This window comes from Misgurnus anguillicaudatus, chromosome 12 (genome assembly GCF_027580225.2).
Source record: "Misgurnus anguillicaudatus chromosome 12, ASM2758022v2, whole genome shotgun sequence".
NCBI lineage: Eukaryota > Metazoa > Chordata > Actinopteri > Cypriniformes > Cobitidae > Misgurnus > Misgurnus anguillicaudatus.
This window is the reverse complement of record NC_073348.2, coordinates 39,988,815-39,995,067: the sequence shown is the minus strand read 5'-3', so window position 1 is coordinate 39,995,067 and position 6,253 is coordinate 39,988,815.

Sequence of the window (6,253 nt, the reverse complement as noted above, 5' to 3'; positions counted from 1 at the left end):
AGGGGAGACACATTTCAAGTAGGTATTTTTTACATGCTTGCAGAGAATGGTTTACCAAAACTAAGTTACTGTGTTGATCTTTTTCACATTTTATAGGTTGATAGAAGCACTGGGGACCCAATTATAAAACTTAAACATGGAAAAAGTCAGATTTACATGATATATCACCTTTAAAGGAAAACACCACCATTTTACTATGTTCTTATCCCAACTTAGATGAATTAATACATACCTATCTTTTTTCAATGTGTGCACGTTTAATCTTTGTACAGCGCTTTGTGAATGTGTTAGCATTTAGCCTAGCCCCATTCATTCCTATGGCTCCAAACAAAAGTTTTATTTTGTGCCACCATATTTACTTGTGTAACTACTCATGTAACAGCCTTTAAAAAGGGACAACATGGAAGTGTTTGGTGGCTTCTAAATTCATCCCTGTTTGGAGCCATAGGAATGAATGGGGCTAGGCTAAATGCTAACATGTTGACGAAAGTGCACACATTGAAAAAAGATAGGTATGTATTAATTCATCTAAGTTGAGGTAAGAACGTAGTAAAATATTGAAAAACGGAGGTGTTTTCCTTTAAAAAAAAATAAGTTGAAAAAGCTGTAATGTTTTAAGTGTTACGAATCGAAGTTTTTTTAAGTAGATCCAACTTTTACTTTTTACAGTGTATTACTGTTTTTATATCACACATGTTGATTCCTATATAACTCAGTCACTCATGAGGATTTAGTCAGGATCTGGTCGCCTGTGTAAGCCTTAGGTTATAAAACAGCTATAATGTATCCTAAGATGGAGTTTCTGGTTGGTATAGAAAGACTGGAAATAACATTTACTCTGCTGATAAGAATGTCTTTATCCTTCCTGACATTTAAAAGTTTATTTTCTGTATAGGCGGATAAAGGTCCATCTTTAAACTTCAACAAGGTGTTTCAGGAGCTGCTCTGCTCTCAATAAATGACTGTATTATAGACTGCCTGAAGCTCAATGTATAGATCTTCTATAAGTACAGATAGAGTTCCTGGTAGTTACGATTCGATGTATATGTGTGCAGTCATTGGGTTTGTAGTACAGATCACTCATTTCGAAATGATTAGATGTTGCTTTCATACCCAGACAGTTGACAGTTTTGGTCCAGATTTGGTGCTGATGTGGTGCCAGTCTTCTGTCTGGGATGGTATTTGCAGGGTTTTTGTAATGAATCAATTCTATTTGATCATTTATTTGTTTACTTACGTTGCAGAGGCGTCATTCACTCATTCAATTTACGCTGAAATGCACATAGACTAAAAATAAAAGTGCTTTATGATGCCATTTTTTGGATAATTGGTTGTGTATACAGATCATCCAAAACAGCTTTGTTTAGTAATAAAAGGTTCATTAGATTATAATAAGCGATAAAGAAAATGGTTCTTCTATGGCATATCTGTGAAGAACCTGTTAGCATCTTTATTTTCACACTGCTGTGATAAATGTTTGCTATATAAAAAATGAAAAAGGGCCTTTGATGTACGTGTGTCACAGAATCAATTATATGACCATCCATCCAGTCAAACGCTTGTCTGTAAGGTCAGGATCAAACGAAAGGCGACTGACAGCGAAAGACACTTCAGACCACATTAAACGGCTTGATGGATTAAAAAAAGTGGGTGTTAATGGATCTCCACGGTCTGATGTCTTTCAACATGATCAGTGTTTTTAGTGACACATGGATCAAAGTTACTCATGTATCCTACCCACGTTTACAAAAGCATGGCATCTTTATTAGCAAGCAAACCCCTCCAATAGTGCCCAGGAGTCACAGGTTTGCTGTGGCAAGCAAAACGTTGGTGTTGGCTGATGTAAAACAGGTGAAACTCCCAAATCTCTTTGACCCAAAGCAATGAATGGAGCTCCCCGTGATTTTCAGTGCTAATGAACAATGGTTATGGGATTTTTATTGCGCTTATGAAACAATGACTTCACACTGTAACAGAATGCGAGTCCTGTTTCAAGCCAGAGTTTTTAAGCCATTTAGAATCCAGATGGAGTGTTTAACACCCTAAATTGCTGACCGAAAGAAAAGACCACCTTAAAAAAGATGGTTTTGCGATTGGTCAAGCTAGATAGGCTGGTTGGTTTTGCTGTAGTCGAGTCCAAGTCAACACTTAATCTCTGGTCTTGGTTTTCACTTCGACTTGACTACAACACTGTTGCTGGTTTTAGAGTGGTTTTGGCCACTTGTTAGGCTATTAGACTAGCTGTCTGACCATCAAAGCACCAGTTTTGGCCATTCGTATACATTTATGCATTTGGCAGACGTTTTAACCCCTTACAAATCAAAGATCGTGGGAGCCTTGAGATTGTAATCTGATCATTTTTGTTTACTTATTTAATGTAAAATATTGCATTTAACAGAACAAACAACATCATTAGAAATGTCTAAGACTTAATTGTTTGTATTTGACCTTGATTTTATTCAGAAAAATTGTAGTTACAATAGTGTCTTAAAATGAAAGTCGGAGGCCATAATGAAATATAACCCTCAGTCGTTGTGAAAAATCTCAAGCATGGTCATCATAATGATGTCATAGGTTTAAAGAGCGTTTTTAAGGCAATAGTTGGCAGAGCCTGTCGTCGCCATCTTGGCAATATGTCGCTGTGCATCATTGTGAATGGTTGTGCATCATTGTGCATCGTTGTGCATCACCGTGCATCATTGTGAATGGTTGTGCATCACCGTGCATCATTGTGAATGGTTGTGCATTGTTGTGCATCATTGTGAATGGTTGTGCATTGTTGTGCATCATTGTGAATGGTTGTGCATTGTTGTGCATCATTGTGAATGGTTGTGCATCACCGTGCATCATTGTGAATGGTTGTGCATCACCGTGCATCATTGTGAATGGTTGTGCATCATTGTGCATCATTGTGAATGGTTGTGCATCATTGTGAATGGTTGTGCATTGTTGTGCATCATTGTGAATGGTTGTGCATCATTGTGAACGGTTGTGCATTGTTGTGCATCATTGTGAACGGTTGTGCATTGTTGTGCATCACCCGCAGATAACCGAAAATGGGTAAAGAGGGGGGACAAGATAATCACTTTTTGTACCAGACTGCAAACATATCATTTTCTGCTGTGAAGTTGTGCATTTTAACATTATAGCACCTGGTTTAGACTGAAGTTTTAGCATTGGAACAGAGAGGGTACTTATGGTCATGCACATAACATTACCAGCTTGTGTACCTTCATTATAAGAAACGCAGAAATGCATGAAACTTGTCCATTTTCTAGAACTGACGTTTTGTATTAAACGTTTAGGGTACATTCACTAAGTATTGCCTCTGTATGTAAATGATGATTGGTCACAGCAAAAGCCTCAGTAGTGTTCAGCTTAAAGCACGGCAGCGCTTCATAACAAAATCTTCTCCAAGCCAGCAAACATAACAGGACTGTGCTGTCTCCACAGTTGAAATCATCCACGGTTGCTCTGACAGTGCAGATAAGCGCGTGGGCATTCAGGAATACACAATGGCTTCATCTGCTCAACTATAAACAACAAGAACAAACTGCCTTCAGGAGCCGGATGTCCCCGACTCAAACCCAGCCCAGACCCGCATTGTCCTTCACAGCACTTAAAGCAACGGTTCATCCAAATATGAGACATCATTCACCCTTGTGTTATTGTCTGTCTGACGTCTGTGGAACACAAGAGATGTTAGGCAGACTGTCTTCTTCATCATGAACATATTGATGATGTCCAGTTGTCAGGCACACTAAAAAATACTGGGTTATTTTCAACCCAGTGTTGAGTCAAAAATAGACAAACACAAGCCACTGGGTTGTAACTGAGCCATGTTTTGGACCCAATATTGGGTTTAAAATCACCCAGCATTGTTTTTATAGTGCAAAGGAGCACAAGCAGATTAAAAGTCCAAGAGGAGGTGATGGAGACGTTCAGGTGTAATTGTATCATCAAAAGTGAGAATCTCATTCGGTGATGTATGTTATTCTCGGTGTGATGGTGTATAAGTGGGAACGCTCTCCACTGGAATCACCGTAACAAATTGATCTGACCTCTGTGGTTGAAACAGGCAGCCGACGCTTTGACGCATCCAAATCTCTTCATCCGTGATTTAATCCATTCTCCACTCCCTGGAGATGAGCGTTTGTAGATAAACTACAATCATTAATATTCATGAACTGCAGGACAAAACAAGAAGCTGTGCGCTTTGTGTACAGTTACCACTTGATGAAGCGTAAGATTAACAGTTTGTATTAATTGTCAGTACAGTAAGACATCACGCTTGTGTGCATTTGAATGAAACAGCTTATACTGTTCGCTTAATATTCTTAATACACACCTAAGGATGTTTAACATGCCTCGCAATAGAGTCCATTCTGAGTACATCACAGACATTTTCAAACTTTTAAACAAATTAGTGATGCATTTGTCATGACAGTAAGTTGTTTAAATGCAAGATTTTAAAGCAGGAATTTGTTCCTTACACAGAGTCATTGCTGAGGGGACTAAGAAACACAACAGGTCTGAAGATCATTCGGGTGAGTAAATGATGAATAGCAAGTTGTGAATTGTTTCTTTAAAGGGGGCATAGTGTGAAAATCTGACTTTTTCCATGTTTAAGTGCTATAATTGGGTCCCCAGTGCTTCTATCAACCTACAAAATGTGAAAAAGATCAGTAACTTAGTTTTGGTAAACCATTCTCTGCAAGCATGTAAAAATATGCAACTGAAATTTGACTCCCCTTGTGATGTCAGAAGGGGACCTTATTTTAATAATACCGCCCCTTAATCTGCACTACCCAACCACAACACTGCCATTTAGTGCAGAGAGAGAGAAAATTATTCAATTTCAAAAATAGTTCAATTTCATCAAACCAGCATTATGGTGATCAGTGTTTGCATAATCGGCTCATTTGCATTTTAAAGGACACACACAAAAACGGCACATTTTTGCTCACACCTACAAATTGGACATTTTAAGATGTTATAATAAATGATCTGTGCAGTATTTGGAGCTAAAATTTCACATATGTACTCTGGGGACACCAAAGATTTGACATCCTAAAAAAAGTCATGTCCCATTTAAGTGAAAACATAGTAACTAATCAATATGAATGCAAGTGCTTATAAATGATGAATGTATGAAAACAGACTTGTTACTGATCCTCTCCCAGTGAAGCAAACAGAAACGTCTGAAGTGTCTGAATGGCTAAGAGATGTATATTTACAGCGTAGATGTTTTGTAACCACTGCTTGTAAAACATTTAGTTGAGATAATGAGTTCATGATTTTTAAAGGAGGATGAGATCGCAGGAGTTCATCATGAATTCAAACCTCAGAGATACATCAACACTGCCATCCAGAGGAAGATTTGACACTGAAATACTGAAGTCATAGAGACATTTCAGTCTAATAGTTCACTGGAACATTTGTTGGCTTTGCATTTTATGAAGTATAGATTGATGTATAGTTTTTTATTAAACGGGCATTCGTTGGTTTTTAGAGAAAAATCCTTACTATATTTAAAACATTTAAAAACTTAAAGGTGCAGTGTGTAAATTTTAGTGGCATCTAGTGGTGAGGTTGCACATTGCAACCAACGGCTCAGTTCAATGCTCACCCCTCGCTTTTGAAATGCATAGGGGAGCTATAATAGCCGCCACCGGACAAACATGTCATCGTCAGAGACAACTTAGTAAAAAATGTGTCCGTTAAGGGCTTCCGTAGAAACATGGAGGCACAAAATGGCGAATTCCATGTTAGGGGACCCTCTGTGTATGTAGATAAAAACATCTCATTCTAATATAATAAAAACATAACAGTGCATTATGAAAGGTCTTTATACACCTCTGCATCATATAGTTTTGTATAATATTTTTCATTTATGTCAAAAGATCCTTTTAAACATTACACACTGCACCTTTAAAGTCTATATTTAACTATTCTTAAGCACTTATTATGGAAATATATAGACAAACCTATGCAATACGTATGCACTGCCAAAAATATCATATTCTGAATTGTCAGGTTGCCGGCACAGATTGCCCAACAAAGCACAATCTATTAATAGCCTTAATTTTAATATTCATTTATTACATTTTTTAATAAAAGCTTGGCTTCTTTCATGTATGCGTTAACATGCAAAAAAGTTTTGAGGAGACAATATTTAAAAAGTAGCCCTCCAGATTATTTTATCCATTGTGGTAGCCATTGCTCACAAAAAAGGTTGAAGACCCCTGATCTA